A 20,439-nucleotide genomic window follows, 5' to 3' on the forward strand; every position below is an offset into this window, starting at 1 on the left:
CGAAATCGTCGGAATTTTTCTAAGTAAAGAAATCGTCAGATTTTTCTAAGTACAAAAATCAACCGAATTTTTCTAAGTACCGAAATCAACAGAATATTTCTAAGTTCCGAAATCACCAGAATTTTTCTAAGTACCGAAATCGTCAGAATTTTTCAAAGTACCGATAACGTCAGAAATTTTCTAAGTACCGAAAACTTCTGAATGTTTTCTAAGTACCGAAAAAGGCAGAAATTTTGTAAGTACCGAAATCGTCGGAATTTTTCTAAGTACCGAAATCGTCTGAATTTTTCTAAGTACCGAAATCGTTTGAAATTTTCTAAGTAAAGAAATCGTCAGAAATTTTCTAAGTACCGAAATCGTTTGAAATTTTCTAAATACCGAAAAGGTCAGAAATTTTCTAAGTACCGAAATCTTCTGAATGTTTTCTAAGTACCGAAAAAGGCAGAAATTTTCTAAGTACCGAAATCGTCGGAATTTTTCAAAGTACCGAAATCGTCAGAATTTTTCTAAGTACCGAATTCGTCAGAATTTTTCTAAGCACCGAAAAGGTCAGAAATTTTCTAAGTACCGAAAAGGTCAGAAATTTTCCAAGTACCGAAATCGTCAGAATTTTCTAAGTACCGAAATCGGCAGAATTTTTCTAAGTACCGAAAACTTCTGAATGTTTAATAAGTATCGAAATCGTAAGAATTTTTCTAAGTACCGAAAACGTCAGAAAATTTCTAAGTACCGAAGACTTCTTAATGTTTTCTAAGTACCGAAATCGACAGAATTTTTCTAAGTACCGAAAACGTCAGATATTTTCTAAGTACCGAAAAGGTCAGAAATTTTCTTAGTACCAAAAACTTCTGATTGTTTTCTAAGTACCGAAATCAACAGAATTTTTATAAGTACCGAAATCGGCAGAATTTTTCTAAGTAACGAAAACGTCAGAAATTATCTAAGTACCGAAAACTTCTGATTGTTTTCTAAGCACCGAAATCGTCGGAATTTTTCTAAGTAAAGAAATCGTCAGATTTTTCTATGTACCAAAATCAACAGAATTTTTCTAAGTACCGAAATCGACAGAATTTTCCTAAGTACCGAAATCGTCCGAGTTTTTCTAAGTACCGAAAAGGTCAGAAATTTTCTAAGTACCGAAAAGGTCAGAAATTTTCCAAGTACCGAAAAGGTCAGAAATTTTCTAAGTACCGAAATCGGCAGAATTTTTCTAAGTACCGAAAACTTCTGAATGTTTAATAAGTATCGAAATCGTAAGAATTTTTCTAAGTACCGAAAACGTCAGAAATTTTCTAAGTACCGAAGACTTCTGAATGTTTTCTAAGTACCGAAATCAACAGAATTTTTCTAAGTACCGAAAAAGTCAGATATTTTCTAAGTACCGAAAAGGTCAGAAATTTTCTTAGTACCAAAAACTTCTGATTGTTTTCTAAGTACCGAAATCAACAGAATTTTTATAAGTACCGAAATCGGCAGAATTTTTCTAAGTAACGAAAACGTCAGAAATTATCTAAGTACCGAAAACTTCTGATTGTTTTCTAAGCACCGAAATCGTCGGAATTTTTCTAAGTAAAGAAATCGTCAGATTTTTCTATGTACCAAAATCAACAGAATTTTTCTAAGTACTGAAATCGACAGAATTTTCCTAAGTACCGAAATCGTCCGAGTTTTTCTAAGTACCGAAAAGGTCAGAAATTTTCTAAGTACCGAAAAGGTCAGAAATTTTCCAAGTACCGAAAAGGTCAGAAATTTTCTAAGTACCGAAATCGGCAGAATTTTTCTAAGTACCGAAAACTTCTGAATGTTTAATAAGTATCGAAATCGTAAGAATTTTTCTAAGTACCGAAAACGTCAGAAATTTTCTAAGTACCGAAGACTTCTGAATGTTTTCTAAGTACCGAAATCGACAGAATTTTACTAAGTACCGAAAAAGTCAGATATATTCTAAGTACCGAAAAGGTCAGAAATTTTCTTAGTACCAAAAACTTCTGATTGTTTTCTAAGTACCGAAATCAACAGAATTTTTATAAGTACCGAAATCGGCAGAATTTTTCTAAGTAACGAAAACGTCAGAAATTATCTAAGTACCGAAAACTTCTGATTGTTTTCTAAGCACCGAAATCGTCGGAATTTTTCTAAGTAAAGAAATCGTCAGATTTTTCTATGTACCAAAATCAACAGAATTTTTCTAAGTACCGAAATCGACAGAATTTTCCTAAGTACCGAAATCGTCCGAGTTTTTCTAAGTACCGAAAAGGTCAGAAATTTTCTAAGTACCGAAAAGGTCAGAAATTTTCCAAGTACCGAAAAGGTCAGAAATTTTCTAAGTACCGAAATCGGCAGAATTTTTCTAAGAACCGAAAACTTCTGAATGTTTAATAAGTATCGAAATCGTAAGAATTTTTCTAAGTACCGAAAACGTCAGAAATTTTCTAAGTACCGAAGACTTCTGAATGTTTTCTAAGTACCGAAATCAACAGAATTTTTCTAAGTACCGAAAAAATCAGATATTTTCTAAGTACCGAAAAGGTCAGAAATTTTCTTAGTACCAAAAACTTCTGATTGTTTTCTAAGTACCGAAATCAACAGAATTTTTATAAGTACCGAAATCGGCAGAATTTTTCTAAGTAACGAAAACGTCAGAAATTATCTAAGTACCGAAAACTTCTGATTGTTTTCTAAGCACCGAAATCGTCGGAATTTTTCTAAGTAAAGAAATCGTCAGATTTTTCTATGTACCAATATCAACAGAATTTTTCTAAGTACCGAAATCGACAGAATTTTCCTAAGTTCCGAAATCGTCCGAGTTTTTCTAAGTACCGAAAAGGTCAGAAATTTTCTAAGTACCGAAAACTTCTGAATGATTTCTAAGTACCGAAAAAGGCAGAAATTTTCTAAGTACCGAAGTCGTCGGAATTTTTCTAAGTACCGAAATCGTCTGAATTTTTCTAAGTACCGAAATCGTTTGAAATTTTCTAAATACCGAAAAGGTCAGAAATTTTCCAAGTACCGAAATCGGCAGAATTTTTCTAAGAACCGAAAACTTCTGAATGTTTTCTAAGTACCGAAATCAACAGAATTTTTATAAGTATAATAATTTTTCAAAGTACCGATAACGTCAGAAATTTTCTAAGTACCGAAAACTTCTGAATGTTTTCTAAGTACCGAAAAAGGCAGAAATTTTCTAAGTACCGAAATCGTCGGAATTTTTCTAAGTACCGAAATCGTCTGAATTCTTCTAAGTACCGAAATCGTTTGAAATTTTCTAAGTAAAGAAATCGTCAGAAATTTTCTAAGTACCGAAATCGTTTGAAATTTTCTAAATACCAAAAAGGTCAGAAATTTTCTAAGTACCGAAATCTTCTGAATGTTTTCTAAGTACCGAAAAAGGCAGAAATTTTCTAAGTACCGAAATCGTCGGAATTTTTCAAAGTACCGAAATCGTCAGAATTTTTCTAAGTACCGAATTCGTCAGAATTTTTCTAAGCACCGAAAAGGTCAGAAATTTTCTAAGTACCGAAAAGGTCAGAAATTTTCCAAGTACAGAAATCGTCAGAATTTTCTAAGTACCGAAATCGGCAGAATTTTTCTAAGTACCGAAAACTTCTGAATGTTTAATAAGTATCGAAATCGTAAGAATTTTTCTAAGTACCGAAAACGTCAGAAATTTTCTAAGTACCGAAGACTTCTTAATGTTTTCTAAGTACCGAAATCGACAGAATTTTTCTAAGTACCGAAAACGTCAGATATTTTCTAAGTACCGAAAAGGTCAGAAATTTTCTTAGTACCAAAAACTTCAGATTGTTTTCTAAGTACCGAAATCGTCAGAATTTTTCTAAGTACCGTAAAGGTCAGAAATTTTCTAAGTACCGAAAAGGTCAGAAATTTTCCAAGTACCGAAAAGGTCAGAAATTTTCTAAGTACCGAAATCGGCAGAATTTTTCTAAGTACCGAAAACTTCTGAATGTTTAATAAGTATCGAAATCGTAAGAATTTTTCTAAGTACCGAAAACGTCAGAAATTTTCTAAGTACCGAAGACTTCTGAATGTTTTCTAAGTACCGAAGTCGTCGGAATTTTTCTAAGTACCGAAATCGTCTGAATTTTTCTAAGTACCGAAATCGTTTGAAATTTTCTAAATACCGAAAATGTCAGAAATTTTCAAAGTACCGAAATCGGCAGAATTTTTCTAAGAACCGAAAACTTCTGAATGTTTTCTAAGTACCGAAATCAACAGAATTTTTATAAGTACCGAAATCGGCAGTATTTTTCTAAGTAACGAAAACGTCAGAAATTATCTAAGTACCGAAAACTTCTGATTGTTTTCTAAGCACCGAAATCGTCGGAATTTTTCTAAGTAAAGAAATCGTCAGATTTTTCTAAGTACCAAAATCAACCGAATTTTTCTAAGTACCGAAATCAACAGAATATTTCTAAGTTCCGAAATCACCAGAATTTTTCTAAGTTCCGAAATCGTCAGAATTTTTCAAAGTACCGATAACGTCAGAAATTTTCTAAGTACCGAAAACTTCTGAATGTTTTCTAAGTACCGAAAAAGGCAGAAATTTTCTAAGTACCGAAATCGTCGGAATTTTTCTAAGTACCGAAATCGTCTGAATTTTTCTAAGTACCGAAATCGTTTGAAATTTTCTAAGTAAAGAAATCGTCAGAAATTTTCTAAGTACCGAAATCGTTTGAAATTTTTTAAATACCGAAAAGGTCAGAAATTTTCTAAGTACCGAAATCTTCTGAATGTTTTCTAAGTACCGAAAAAGGCAGAAATTTTCTAAGTACCGAAATCGTCGGAATTTTTCAAAGTACCGAAATCGTAAGAATTTTTCTAAGTACCGATTTCGTCAGAATTTTTCTAAGCACCGAAAAGGTCAGAAATTTTCTAAGTACCGAAAAGGTCAGAAATTTTCCAAGTACAGAAATCGTCAGAATTTTCTAAGTACCGAAATCGGCAGAATTTTTCTAAGTACCGAAAACTTCTGAATGTTTAATAAGTATCGAAATCGTAAGAATTTTTCTAAGTACCGAAAACTTCTGAATGTTTAATAAGTATCGAAATCGTAAGAATTTTTAAGTACCGAAAACGTCAGAAATTTTCTAAGTACCGAAGACTTCTTAATGTTTTCTAAGTACCGAAATCGACAGAATTTTTCTAAGTACCGAAAACGTCAGATATTTTCTAAGTACCGAAAAGGTCAGAAATTTTCTTAGTACCAAAAACTTCAGATTGTTTTCTAAGTACCGAAATCGTCAGAATTTTTCTAAGTACCGTAAAGGTCAGAAATTTTCTAAGTACCGAAAAGGTCAGAAATTTTCCAAGTACCGAAAAGGTCAGAAATTTTCTAAGTACCGAAATCGGCAGAATTTTTCTAAGTACCGAAAACTTCTGAATGTTTAATAAGTATCGAAATCGTAAGAATTTTTCTAAGTACCGAAAACGTCTGAAATTTTCTAAGTACCGAAGACTTCTGAATGTTTTCTAAGTACCGAAGTCGTCGGAATTTTTCTAAGTACCGAAATCGTCTGAATTTTTCTAAGTACCGAAATCGTTTGAAATTTTCTAAATACCGAAAAGGTCAGAAATTTTCCAAGTACCGAAATCGGCAGAATTTTTCTAAGAACCGAAAACTTCTGAATGTTTTCTAAGTACCGAAATCAACAGAATTTTTATAAGTACCGAAATCGGCAGAATTTTTCTAAGTAACGAAAACGTCAGAAATTATCTAAGTACCGAAAACTTCTGATTGTTTTCTAAGCACCGAAATCGTCGGAATTTTTCTAAGTAAAGAAATCGTCAGATTTTTCTAAGTACCAAAATCAACCGAATTTTTCTAAGTACCGAAATCAACAGAATATTTCTAAGTTCCGAAATCGTCAGAATTTTTCAAAGTACCGATAACGTCAGAAATTTTCTAAGTACCGAAAACTTCTGAATGTTTTCTAAGTACCGAAAAAGGCAGAAATTTTCTAAGTACCGAAATCGTCGGAATTTTTCTAAGTACCGAAATCGTCTGAATTCTTCTAAGTACCGAAATCGTTTGAAATTTTCTAAGTAAAGAAATCGTCAGAAATTTTCTAAGTACCGAAATCGTTTGAAATTTTCTAAATACCAAAAAGGTCAGAAATTTTCTAAGTACCGAAATCTTCTGAATGTTTTCTAAGTACCGAAAAAGGCAGAAATTTTCTAAGTACCGAAATCGTCGGAATTTTTCAAAGTACCGAAATCGTCAGAATTTTTCTAAGTACCGAATTCGTCAGAATTTTTCTAAGCACCGAAAAGGTCAGAAATTTTCTAAGTACCGAAAAGGTCAGAAATTTTCCAAGTACAGAAATCGTCAGAATTTTCTAAGTACCGAAATCGGCAGAATTTTTCTAAGTACCGAAAACTTCTGAATGTTTAATAAGTATCGAAATCGTAAGAATTTTTCTAAGTACCGAAAACGTCAGAAATTTTCTAAGTACCGAAGACTTCTTAATGTTTTCTAAGTACCGAAATCGACAGAATTTTTCTAAGTACCGAAAACGTCAGATATTTTCTAAGTACCGAAAAGGTCAGAAATTTTCTTAGTACCAAAAACTTCAGATTGTTTTCTAAGTACCGAAATCGTCAGAATTTTTCTAAGTACCGTAAAGGTCAGAAATTTTCTAAGTACCGAAAAGGTCAGAAATTTTCCAAGTACCGAAAAGGTCAGAAATTTTCTAAGTACCGAAATCGGCAGAATTTTTCTAAGTACCGAAAACTTCTGAATGTTTAATAAGTATCGAAATCGTAAGAATTTTTCTAAGTACCGAAAACGTCAGAAATTTTCTAAGTACCGAAGACTTCTGAATGTTTTCTAAGTACCGAAGTCGTCGGAATTTTTCTAAGTACCGAAATCGTCTGAATTTTTCTAAGTACCGAAATCGTTTGAAATTTTCTAAATACCGAAAAGGTCAGAAATTTTCAAAGTACCGAAATCGGCAGAATTTTTCTAAGAACCGAAAACTTCTGAATGTTTTCTAAGTACCGAAATCAACAGAATTTTTATAAGTACCGAAATCGGCAGTATTTTTCTAAGTAACGAAAACGTCAGAAATTATCTAAGTACCGAAAACTTCTGATTGTTTTCTAAGCACCGAAATCGTCGGAATTTTTCTAAGTAAAGAAATCGTCAGATTTTTCTAAGTACCAAAATCAACCGAATTTTTCTAAGTACCGAAATCAACAGAATATTTCTAAGTTCCGAAATCACCAGAATTTTTCTAAGTTCCGAAATCGTCAGAATTTTTCAAAGTACCGATAACGTCAGAAATTTTCTAAGTACCGAAAACTTCTGAATGTTTTCTAAGTACCGAAAAAGGCAGAAATTTTCTAAGTACCGAAATCGTCGGAATTTTTCTAAGTACCGAAATCGTCTGAATTTTTCTAAGTACCGAAATCGTTTGAAATTTTCTAAGTAAAGAAATCGTCAGAAATTTTCTAAGTACCGAAATCGTTTGAAATTTTTTAAATACCGAAAAGGTCAGAAATTTTCTAAGTACCGAAATCTTCTGAATGTTTTCTAAGTACCGAAAAAGGCAGAAATTTTCTAAGTACCGAAATCGTCGGAATTTTTCAAAGTACCGAAATCGTCAGAATTTTTCTAAGTACCGAATTCGTCAGAATTTTTCTAAGCACCGAAAAGGTCAGAAATTTTCTAAGTACCGAAAAGGTCAGAAATTTTCCAAGTACAGAAATCGTCAGAATTTTCTAAGTACCGAAATCGGCAGAATTTTTCTAAGTACCGAAAACTTCTGAATGTTTAATAAGTATCGAAATCGTAAGAATTTTTCTAAGTACCGAAAACTTCTGAATGTTTAATAAGTATCGAAATCGTAAGAATTTTTCTAAGTACCGAAAACGTCAGAAATTTTCTAAGTACCGAAGACTTCTTAATGTTTTCTAAGTACCGAAATCGACAGAATTTTTCTAAGTACCGAAAACGTCAGATATTTTCTAAGTACCGAAAAGGTCAGAAATTTTCTTAGTACCAAAAACTTCAGATTGTTTTCTAAGTACCGAAATCGTCAGAATTTTTCTAAGTACCGTAAAGGTCAGAAATTTTCTAAGTACCGAAAAGGTCAGAAATTTTCCAAGTACCGAAAAGGTCAGAAATTTTCTAAGTACCGAAATCGGCAGAATTTTTCTAAGTACCGAAAACTTCTGAATGTTTAATAAGTATCGAAATCGTAAGAATTTTTCTAAGTACCGAAAACGTCTGAAATTTTCTAAGTACCGAAGACTTCTGAATGTTTTCTAAGTACCGAAGTCGTCGGAATTTTTCTAAGTACCGAAATCGTCTGAATTTTTCTAAGTACCGAAATCGTTTGAAATTTTCTAAATACCGAAAAGGTCAGAAATTTTCCAAGTACCGAAATCGGCAGAATTTTTCTAAGAACCGAAAACTTCTGAATGTTTTCTAAGTACCGAAATCAACAGAATTTTTATAAGTACCGAAATCGGCAGAATTTTTCTAAGTAACGAAAACGTCAGAAATTATCTAAGTACCGAAAACTTCTGATTGTTTTCTAAGCACCGAAATCGTCGGAATTTTTCTAAGTAAAGAAATCGTCAGATTTTTCTAAGTACCAAAATCAACCGAATTTTTCTAAGTACCGAAATCAACAGAATATTTCTAAGTTCCGAAATCGTCAGAATTTTTCAAAGTACCGATAACGTCAGAAATTTTCTAAGTACCGAAAACTTCTGAATGTTTTCTAAGTACCGAAAAAGGCAGAAATTTTCTAAGTACCGAAATCGTCGGAATTTTTCTAAGTACCGAAATCGTCTGAATTTTTCTAAGTACCGAAATCGTTTGAAATTTTCTAAGTACCGAAAACTTCTGAATGTTTTCTAAGAACCGAAAAAGGCAGAAATTTTCTAAGTACCGAAATCGTCGGAATTTTTCTAAGTACCGAAATCGTCTGAATTTTTCTAAGTACCGAAATCGTTTGAAATTTTCTAAGTAAAGAAATCGTCAGAAATTTTCTAAGTACCGAAATCGTTTGAAATTTTCTAAATACCGAAAAGGTCAGAAATTTTCTAAGTACCGAAATCGTCGGAATTTTTCAAAGTACCGAAATCGTCAGAATTTTTCTAAGTACCGAATTCGTCAGAATTTTTCTAAGCACCGAAAAGGTCAGAAATTTTCTAAGTACCGAAAAGGTCAGAAATTTTCCAAGTACCGAAAAGGTCAGAAATTTTCTAAGTACCGAAATCGGCAGAATTTTTCTAAGTACCGAAAACTTCTGAATGTTTAATAAGTATCGAAATCGTAAGAATTTTTCTAAGTACCGAAAACGTCAGAAATTTCCTAAGTACCGAAGACTTCTGAATGTTTTCTAAGTACCGAAATCGACAGACTGTTTCTAAGTACCGAAAAAGTCAGATATTTTCTAAGTACCGAAAAGGTCAGAAATTTTCTTAGTACCAAAAACTTCTGATTGTTTTCTAAGTACCGAAATCAACAGAACTTTTATAAGTACCGAAATCGGCAGAATTTTTCTAAGTAACGAAAACGTCAGAAATTATCTAAGTACCGAAAACTTCTGATTGTTTTCTAAGCACCGAAATCGTCGGAATTTTTCTAAGTAAAGAAATCGTCAGATTTTTCTAATTACCAAAATCAACCGAATTTTTCTAAGTACCGAAATCAGCAGAATATTTCTAAGTTCCGAAATGACCAGAATTTTTCTAAGTACCGAAATCGTCAGAATTTTTCTAAGTACCGATAACGTCAGAAATTTTCTAATTACCGAAAAGGTCAGAAATGTTCTAAGTACCGAAAAGGTCAGAAATTTTCCAAGTACCGAAATCGTCAGAAATTTTCTAAGTACCGAAATCTTTTGAATGTTTTCTAAGTACCGAAAAAGGCAGAAATTTTCTAAGTACCGAAATCATCGGAATTTTTCTAAGTACCGAAATCGTCAGAATTTTTCTAAGTACCGAATTCGTCAGAATTTTTCTAAGCACCGAAAAGGTCAGAATTTTTCTAAGTACCGTAAAGGTCAGAAATTTTCTAAGTACCGAAAAGGTCAGAAATTTTCCAAGTACCGAAAAGGTCAGAAATTTTCTAAGTACCGAAATCGGCAGAATTTTTCTAAGTAAGGAAAACTTCTGAATGTTTAATAAGTATCGAAATCGTAAGAATTTTTCTAAGTACCGAAAACGTCAGAAATTTTCTAAGTACCGAAAACTTCTGAATGTTTTCTAAGTACCGAAAAGGTCAGAAATTTTCCAAGTACCGAAATCGTCAGAATTTTCTAAGTACCGAAATCGGCAGAATTTTTCTAAGTACCGAAATCAACAGAATATTTCTAAGTTCCGAAATGACCAGAATTTTTCTAAGTACCGAAATCGTCAGACTTTTTCTAAGTAACGATAACGTCAGAAATTTTCTAAGTACCGAAAAGGTCAGAAATGTTCTAAGTACCGAAAAGGTCAGAAATTTTCCAAGTTCCGAAATCGTCAGAATTTTCTAAGTACCGAAATCGTCAGAATTTTTCTAAGTACCGATAACGTCAGAAATTTTCTAAATACCGAAAAGGTCAGAAATTTTCTAAGTACCGAAATCATCAGAATTTTTCTAAGTACCGAAATCGTCAAAATTTTTCTAAGTACCGAAAAGGTCAGAAATTTTCTAAGTACCGAAATCTTTTGAATGTTTTCTAAGTACCGAAAAAGGCAGAAATTTTCTAAGTACCGAAATCATCGGAATTTTTCTAAGTACCGAAATCGTCAGAATTTTTCTAAGTACCGAATTCGTCAGAATTTTTCTAAGCACCGAAAAGGTCAGAAATTTTCTAAGTACCGAAAAGGTCAGAAATTTTCCAAGTACCCAAATCGTCAGAATTTTCTAAGTACCGAAATCGGCAGAATTTCTCTAAGAACCGAAAACTTCTGAATGTTTAATAAGTATCGAAATCGTAAGAATTTTTCTAAGTACCGAAAACGTCAGAAATTTTCTAAGTACCGAAGAGTTCTTAATGTTTTCTAAGTACCGAAATCGACAGAATTTTTCTAAGTACCGAAAACGTCAGATATTTTCTAAGTACCGAAAAGGTCAGAAATTTTCTTAGTACCAAAAACTTCTGATTGTTTTCTAAGTACCGAAATCGTCAGAATTTTTCTAAGTACCGTAAAGGTCAGAAATTTTCTAAGTACCGAAAAGGTCAGAAATTTTCAAGTACCGAAAAGGTCAGAAATTTTCTAAGTACCGAAATCGGCAGAATTTTTCTAAGTACCGAAAACTTCTGAATGTTTAATAAGTATCGAAATCGTAAGAATTTTTCTAAGTACCGAAAACGTCAGAAATTTCCTAAGTACCGAAGACTTCTGAATGTTTTCTAAGTACCGAAATCGACAGAATGTTTCTAAGTACCGAAAAAGTCAGATATTTTCTAAGTACCGAAAAGGTCAGAAATTTTCTTAGTGCCAAAAACTTCTGATTGTTTTCTAAGTACCGAAATCAACAGAATTTTTATAAGTACCGAAATCGGCTGAATTTTTCTAAGTAACGAAAACGTCAGAAATTATCTAAGTACCGAAAACTTCTGATTGTTTTCTAAGCACCGAAATCGTCGGAATTTTTCTAAGTAAAGAAATCGTCAGATTTTTCTAAGTACCAAAATCAACCGAATTTTTCTAAGTACCGAAATTAACAGAATATTTCTAAGTTCCGAAATCACCAGAATTTTTCTAAGTACCGAAATCGTCAGAATTTTTCTAAGTACCGATAACGTCAGAAATTTTCTAAGTACCGAAAACTTCTGAATATTTTCTAAGTACCGAAAAGGTCAGAAATTTTCCAAGTACCGAAATCGTCAGAATTTTCTAAGTACCGAAATCGGCAGAATTTTTCTAAGTACCGAAATCAACAGAATATTTCTAAGTTCCGAAATGACCAGAATTTTTCTAAGTACCGAAATCGTCAGAATTTTTCTAAGTACCGATAACGTCAGAAATTTTCTAAGTACCGAAAAGGTCAGAAATGTTCTAAGTACCGAAAAGGTCAGAAATTTTCCAAGTACCGAAATCGTCAGAATTTTCTAAGTACCGAAATCGGCAGAATTTTTTAAGTACCGAAATCAACAGAATATTTCTAAGTTCCGAAGTCACCAGAATTTTTCTAAGTACCGAAATCGTCAGAATTTTTCTAAGTACCGATAACGTCAGAAATTTTCTAAGTACCGAAAACTTCTGAATGTTTTCTAAGTACCGAAAAAGGCAGAAATTTTCTAAGTACCGAAATCGTCGGAATTTTTCTAAGTACCGAAATCGTCTGAATTTTTCTAAGTACCGAAATCGTTTGAAATTTTCTAAATACCGAAAAGGTCAGAAATTTTCTAAGTACCGAAATCTTCTGAATGTTTTCTAAGTACCGAAAAAGGCAGAAATTTTCTAAGTACCGAAATCGTCGGAATTTTTCTAAGTACCGAAATCGTCAGAATTTTTCTAAGTCTCGATAACGTCAGAAATTTTCTAAGTACCGAAAAGGTCAGAAATGTTCTAGGTACCGAAAAGGTCAGAAATTTTCCAAGTACCGAAATCGTCAGAATTTTCTAAGTACCGAAATCGGCAGAATTTTTCTAAGTACCGAAATCAACAGAATATTTCTAAGTTCCGAAGTCACCAGAATTTTTCTAAGTACCGAAATCGTCAGAATTTTTCTAAGTACCGATAACGTCAGAAATTTTCTAAGTACCGAAAACTTCTGAATGTTTTCTAAGTACCGAAAAAGGCAGAAATTTTCTAAGTACCGTAATCGTCGGAATTTTTCTAAGTACCGAAATCGTCAGAATTTTTCTAAGTACCGAATTCGTCAGAATTTTTCTAAGCACCGAAAAGGTCAGAAATTTTCTAAGTACCGAAAAGGTCAGAAATTTTCCAAGTACCGAAATCGTCAGAATTTTCTAAGTACCGAAATCGGCAGAATTTTTCAAAGAACCGAAAACTTCTGAATGTTTAATAAGTATCGAAATCGTAAGAATTTTTCTAAGTACCGAAAACGTCAGAAATTTTCTAAGTACCGAAGACTTCTTAATGTTTTCTAAGTACCGAAATCGACAGAATTTTTCTAAGTACCGAAAACGTCAGATATTTTCTAAGTACCGAAAAGGTCAGAAATTTTCTAAGTACCGGAAAGGTCAGAAATTTTCCAAGAACCGAAAACTTCTGATTGTTTTCTAAGCACCGAAATCGTCGGAATTTTCTAAGTAAAGAAATCGTCAGATTTTTTTAAGTACCAAAATCAACAGAATTTTTCTAAGTACCGAAATCAACAGAATATTTCTAAGTTCCGAAATCAACAGAATTTTTCTAAATACCGAAATCGGCAGAATTTTTCTAAGTACCGAAAACGTCAGAAATTTTCTAAGTACCGATAACGTCAGAAATATTCTAAGTACCGAAATCGTCTGAATTTTTCTAAGTACCGAAATCGTCTGAAATTTTCAAAATACCGGAAAGGTCAGAAATTTTCTAAGTACCGAAAAGGTCAGAAATTTTCTAAGTACCGAAATTTTCAGAATTTTTCTAAGTACCGAAATCGACAGAATTTTTCTAAGTACCGAAAACGTCAGATATTTTCTAAGTACCGAAAAGGTCAGAAATTTTCTTAGTACCAAAAACTTCAGATTGTTTTCTAAGTACCGAAATCGTCAGAATTTTTCTAAGTACCGTAAAGGTCAGAAATTTTCTAAGTACCGAAAAGGTCAGAAATTTTCCAAGTACCGAAAAGGTCAGAAATTTTCTAAGTACCGAAATCGGCAGAATTTTTCTAAGTACCGAAAACTTCTGAATGTTTAATAAGTATCGAAATCGTAAGAATTTTTCTAAGTACCGAAAACTTCTGAAATTTTCTAAGTACCGAAGACTTCTGAATGTTTTCTAAGTACCGAAGTCGTCGGAATTTTTCTAAGTACCGAAATCGTCTGAATTTTTCTAAGTACCGAAATCGTTTGAAATTTTCTAAATACCGAAAAGGTCAGAAATTTTCCAAGTACCGAAATCGGCAGAATTTTTCTAAGAACCGAAAACTTCTGAATGTTTTCTAAGTACCGAAATCAACAGAATTTTTATAAGTACCGAAATCGGCAGAATTTTTCTAAGTAACGAAAACGTCAGAAATTATCTAAGTACCGAAAACTTCTGATTGTTTTCTAAGCACCGAAATCGTCGGAATTTTTCTAAGTAAAGAAATCGTCAGATTTTTCTAAGTACCAAAATCAACCGAATTTTTCTAAGTACCGAAATCAACAGAATATTTCTAAGTTCCGAAATCGTCAGAATTTTTCAAAGTACCGATAACGTCAGAAATTTTCTAAGTACCGAAAACTTCTGAATGTTTTCTAAGTACCGAAAAAGGCAGAAATTTTCTAAGTACCGAAATCGTCGGAATTTTTCTAAGTACCGAAATCGTCAAAATTTTTCTAAGTACCGAAAAGGTCAGAAATTTTCTAAGTACCGAAATCTTTTGAATGTTTTCTAAGTACCGAAAAAGGCAGAAATTTTCTAAGTACCGAAATCATCGGAATTTTTCTAAGTACCGAAATCGTCAGAATTTTTCTAAGTACCGAATTCGTCAGAATTTTTCTAAGCACCGAAAAGGTCAGAAATTTTCTAAGTACCGAAAAGGTCAGAAATTTTCCAAGTACCGAAATCGTCAGAATTTTCTAAGTACCGAAATCGGCAGAATTTCTCTAAGAACCGAAAACTTCTGAATGTTTAATAAGTATCGAAATCGTAAGAATTTTTCTAAGTACCGAAAACGTCAGAAATTTTCTAAGTACCGAAGAGTTCTTAATGTTTTCTAAGTACCGAAATCGACAGAATTTTTCTAAGTACCGAAAACGTCAGATATTTTCTAAGTACCGAAAAGGTCAGAAATTTTCTTAGTACCAAAAACTTCTGATTGTTTTCTAAGTACCGAAATCGTCAGAATTTTTCTAAGTACCGTAAAGGTCAGAAATTTTCTAAGTACCGAAAAGGTCAGAAATTTTCAAGTACCGAAAAGGTCAGAAATTTTCTAAGTACCGAAATCGGCAGAATTTTTCTAAGTACCGAAAACTTCTGAATGTTTAATAAGTATCGAAATCGTAAGAATTTTTCTAAGTACCGAAAACGTCAGAAATTTCCTAAGTACCGAAGACTTCTGAATGTTTTCTAAGTACCGAAATCGACAGAATGTTTCTAAGTACCGAAAAAGTCAGATATTTTCTAAGTACCGAAAAGGTCAGAAATTTTCTTAGTGCCAAAAACTTCTGATTGTTTTCTAAGTACCGAAATCAACAGAATTTTTATAAGTACCGAAATCGGCTGAATTTTTCTAAGTAACGAAAACGTCAGAAATTATCTAAGTACCGAAAACTTCTGATTGTTTTCTAAGCACCGAAATCGTCGGAATTTTTCTAAGTAAAGAAATCGTCAGATTTTTCTAAGTACCAAAATCAACCGAATTTTTCTAAGTACCGAAATTAACAGAATATTTCTAAGTTCCGAAATCACCAGAATTTTTCTAAGTACCGAAATCGTCAGAATTTTTCTAAGTACCGATAACGTCAGAAATTTTCTAAGTACCGAAAACTTCTGAATATTTTCTAAGTACCGAAAAGGTCAGAAATTTTCCAAGTACCGAAATCGTCAGAATTTTCTAAGTACCGAAATCGGCAGAATTTTTCTAAGTACCGAAATCAACAGAATATTTCTAAGTTCCGAAATGACCAGAATTTTTCTAAGTACCGAAATCGTCAGAATTTTTCTAAGTACCGATAACGTCAGAAATTTTCTAAGTACCGAAAAGGTCAGAAATGTTCTAAGTACCGAAAAGGTCAGAAATTTTCCAAGTACCGAAATCGTCAGAATTTTCTAAGTACCGAAATCGGCAGAATTTTTTAAGTACCGAAATCAACAGAATATTTCTAAGTTCCGAAGTCACCAGAATTTTTCTAAGTACCGAAATCGTCAGAATTTTTCTAAGTACCGATAACGTCAGAAATTTTCTAAGTACCGAAAACTTCTGAATGTTTTCTAAGTACCGAAAAAGGCAGAAATTTTCTAAGTACCGAAATCGTCGGAATTTTTCTAAGTACCGAAATCGTCTGAATTTTTCTAAGTACCGAAATCGTTTGAAATTTTCTAAATACCGAAAAGGTCAGAAATTTTCTAAGTACCGAAATCTTCTGAATGTTTTCTAAGTACCGAAAAAGGCAGAAATTTTCTAAGTACCGAAATCGTCGGAATTTTTCTAAGTACCGAAATCGTCAGAATTTTTCTAAGTCTCGATAACGTCAGAAATTTTCTAAGTACCGAAAAGGTCAGAAATGTTCTAGGTACCGAAAAGGTCAGAAATTTTCCAAGTACCGAAATCGTCAGAATTTTCTAAGTACCGAAATCGGCAGAATTTTTCTAAGTACCGAAATCAACAGAATATTTCTAAGTTCCGAAGTCACCAGAATTTTTCTAAGTACCGAAATCGTCAGAATTTTTCTAAGTACCGATAACGTCAGAAATTTTCTAAGTACCGAAAACTTCTGAATGTTTTCTAAGTACCGAAAAAGGCAGAAATTTTCTAAGTACCGTAATCGTCGGAATTTTTCTAAGTACCGAAATCGTCAGAATTTTTCTAAGTACCGAATTCGTCAGAATTTTTCTAAGCACCGAAAAGGTCAGAAATTTTCTAAGTACCGAAAAGGTCAGAAATTTTCCAAGTACCGAAATCGTCAGAATTTTCTAAGTACCGAAATCGGCAGAATTTTTCAAAGAACCGAAAACTTCTGAATGTTTAATAAGTATCGAAATCGTAAGAATTTTTCTAAGTACCGAAAACGTCAGAAATTTTCTAAGTACCGAAGACTTCTTAATGTTTTCTAAGTACCGAAATCGACAGAATTTTTCTAAGTACCGAAAACGTCAGATATTTTCTAAGTACCGAAAAGGTCAGAAATTTTCTAAGTACCGGAAAGGTCAGAAATTTTCCAAGAACCGAAAACTTCTGATTGTTTTCTAAGCACCGAAATCGTCGGAATTTTCTAAGTAAAGAAATCGTCAGATTTTTTTAAGTACCAAAATCAACAGAATTTTTCTAAGTACCGAAATCAACAGAATATTTCTAAGTTCCGAAATCAACAGAATTTTTCTAAATACCGAAATCGGCAGAATTTTTCTAAGTACCGAAAACGTCAGAAATTTTCTAAGTACCGATAACGTCAGAAATATTCTAAGTACCGAAATCGTCTGAATTTTTCTAAGTACCGAAATCGTCTGAAATTTTCAAAATACCGGAAAGGTCAGAAATTTTCTAAGTACCGAAAAGGTCAGAAATTTTCTAAGTACCGAAATTTTCAGAATTTTTCTAAGTACCGAAATCGACAGAATTTTTCTAAGTACCGAAAACGTCAGATATTTTCTAAGTACCGAAAAGGTCAGAAATTTTCTTAGTACCAAAAACTTCAGATTGTTTTCTAAGTACCGAAATCGTCAGAATTTTTCTAAGTACCGTAAAGGTCAGAAATTTTCTAAGTACCGAAAAGGTCAGAAATTTTCCAAGTACCGAAAAGGTCAGAAATTTTCTAAGTACCGAAATCGGCAGAATTTTTCTAAGTACCGAAAACTTCTGAATGTTTAATAAGTATCGAAATCGTAAGAATTTTTCTAAGTACCGAAAACTTCTGAAATTTTCTAAGTACCGAAGACTTCTGAATGTTTTCTAAGTACCGAAGTCGTCGGAATTTTTCTAAGTACCGAAATCGTCTGAATTTTTCTAAGTACCGAAATCGTTTGAAATTTTCTAAATACCGAAAAGGTCAGAAATTTTCCAAGTACCGAAATCGGCAGAATTTTTCTAAGAACCGAAAACTTCTGAATGTTTTCTAAGTACCGAAATCAACAGAATTTTTATAAGTACCGAAATCGGCAGAATTTTTCTAAGTAACGAAAACGTCAGAAATTATCTAAGTACCGAAAACTTCTGATTGTTTTCTAAGCACCGAAATCGTCGGAATTTTTCTAAGTAAAGAAATCGTCAGATTTTTCTAAGTACCAAAATCAACCGAATTTTTCTAAGTACCGAAATCAACAGAATATTTCTAAGTTCCGAAATCGTCAGAATTTTTCAAAGTACCGATAACGTCAGAAATTTTCTAAGTACCGAAAACTTCTGAATGTTTTCTAAGTACCGAAAAAGGCAGAAATTTTCTAAGTACCGAAATCGTCGGAATTTTTCTAAGTACCGAAATCGTCAAAATTTTTCTAAGTACCGAAAAGGTCAGAAATTTTCTAAGTACCGAAATCTTTTGAATGTTTTCTAAGTACCGAAAAAGGCAGAAATTTTCTAAGTACCGAAATCATCGGAATTTTTCTAAGTACCGAAATCGTCAGAATTTTTCTAAGTACCGAATTCGTCAGAATTTTTCTAAGCACCGAAAAGGTCAGAAATTTTCTAAGTACCGAAAAGGTCAGAAATTTTCCAAGTACCGAAATCGTCAGAATTTTCTAAGTACCGAAATCGGCAGAATTTCTCTAAGAACCGAAAACTTCTGAATGTTTAATAAGTATCGAAATCGTAAGAATTTTTCTAAGTACCGAAAACGTCAGAAATTTTCTAAGTACCGAAGAGTTCTTAATGTTTTCTAAGTACCGAAATCGACAGAATTTTTCTAAGTACCGAAAACGTCAGATATTTTCTAAGTACCGAAAAGGTCAGAAATTTTCTTAGTACCAAAAACTTCTGATTGTTTTCTAAGTACCGAAATCGTCAGAATTTTTCTAAGTACCGTAAAGGTCAGAAATTTTCTAAGTACCGAAAAGGTCAGAAATTTTCAAGTACCGAAAAGGTCAGAAATTTTCTAAGTACCGAAATCGGCAGAATTTTTCTAAGTACCGAAAACTTCTGAATGTTTAATAAGTATCGAAATCGTAAGAATTTTTCTAAGTACCGAAAACGTCAGAAATTTCCTAAGTACCGAAGACTTCTGAATGTTTTCTAAGTACCGAAATCGACAGAATGTTTCTAAGTACCGAAAAAGTCAGATATTTTCTAAGTACCGAAAAGGTCAGAAATTTTCTTAGTGCCAAAAACTTCTGATTGTTTTCTAAGTACCGAAATCAACAGAATTTTTATAAGTACCGAAATCGGCTGAATTTTTCTAAGTAACGAAAACGTCAGAAATTATCTAAGTACCGAAAACTTCTGATTGTTTTCTAAGCACCGAAATCGTCGGAATTTTTCTAAGTAAAGAAATCGTCAGATTTTTCTAAGTACCAAAATCAACCGAATTTTTCTAAGTACCGAAATTAACAGAATATTTCTAAGTTCCGAAATCACCAGAATTTTTCTAAGTACCGAAATCGTCAGAATTTTTCTAAGTACCGATAACGTCAGAAATTTTCTAAGTACCGAAAACTTCTGAATATTTTCTAAGTACCGAAAAGGTCAGAAATTTTCCAAGTACCGAAATCGTCAGAATTTTCTAAGTACCGAAATCGGCAGAATTTTTCTAAGTACCGAAATCAACAGAATATTTCTAAGTTCCGAAATGACCAGAATTTTTCTAAGTACCGAAATCGTCAGAATTTTTCTAAGTACCGATAACGTCAGAAATTTTCTAAGTACCGAAAACTTCTGAATGTTTTCTAAGTACCGAAAAAGGCAGAAATTTTCTAAGTACCGAAATCGTCGGAATTTTTCTAAGTACCGAAATCGTCTGAATTTTTCTAAGTACCGAAATCGTTTGAAATTTTCTAAATACCGAAAAGGTCAGAAATTTTCTAAGTACCGAAATCTTCTGAATGTTTTCTAAGTACCGAAAAAGGCAGAAATTTTCTAAGTACCGAAATCGTCGGAATTTTTCTAAGTACCGAAATCGTCAGAATTTTTCTAAGTCTCGATAACGTCAGAAATTTTCTAAGTACCGAAAAGGTCAGAAATGTTCTAGGTACCGAAAAGGTCAGAAATTTTCCAAGTACCGAAATCGTCAGAATTTTCTAAGTACCGAAATCGGCAGAATTTTTCTAAGTACCGAAATCAACAGAATATTTCTAAGTTCCGAAGTCACCAGAATTTTTCTAAGTACCGAAATCGACAGAATTTTTCTAAGTACCGAAAACGTCAGATATTTTCTAAGTACCGAAAAGGTCAGAAATTTTCTAAGTACCGGAAAGGTCAGAAATTTTCCAAGAACCGAAAACTTCTGATTGTTTTCTAAGCACCGAAATCGTCGGAATTTTCTAAGTAAAGAAATCGTCAGATTTTTCTAAGTACCAAAATCAACAGAATTTTTCTAAGTACCGAAATCAACAGAATATTTCTAAGTTCCGAAATCAACAGAATTTTTCTAAATACCGAAATCGGCAGAATTTTTCTAAGTACCGAAAACGTCAGAAATTTTCTAAGTACCGATAACGTCAGAAATA

This window comes from Parasteatoda tepidariorum, chromosome 5 (assembly GCF_982258835.1).
Source record: "Parasteatoda tepidariorum strain Cologne lab strain chromosome 5, Ptep-v5.0, whole genome shotgun sequence".
Lineage (NCBI taxonomy): Eukaryota > Metazoa > Arthropoda > Arachnida > Araneae > Theridiidae > Parasteatoda > Parasteatoda tepidariorum.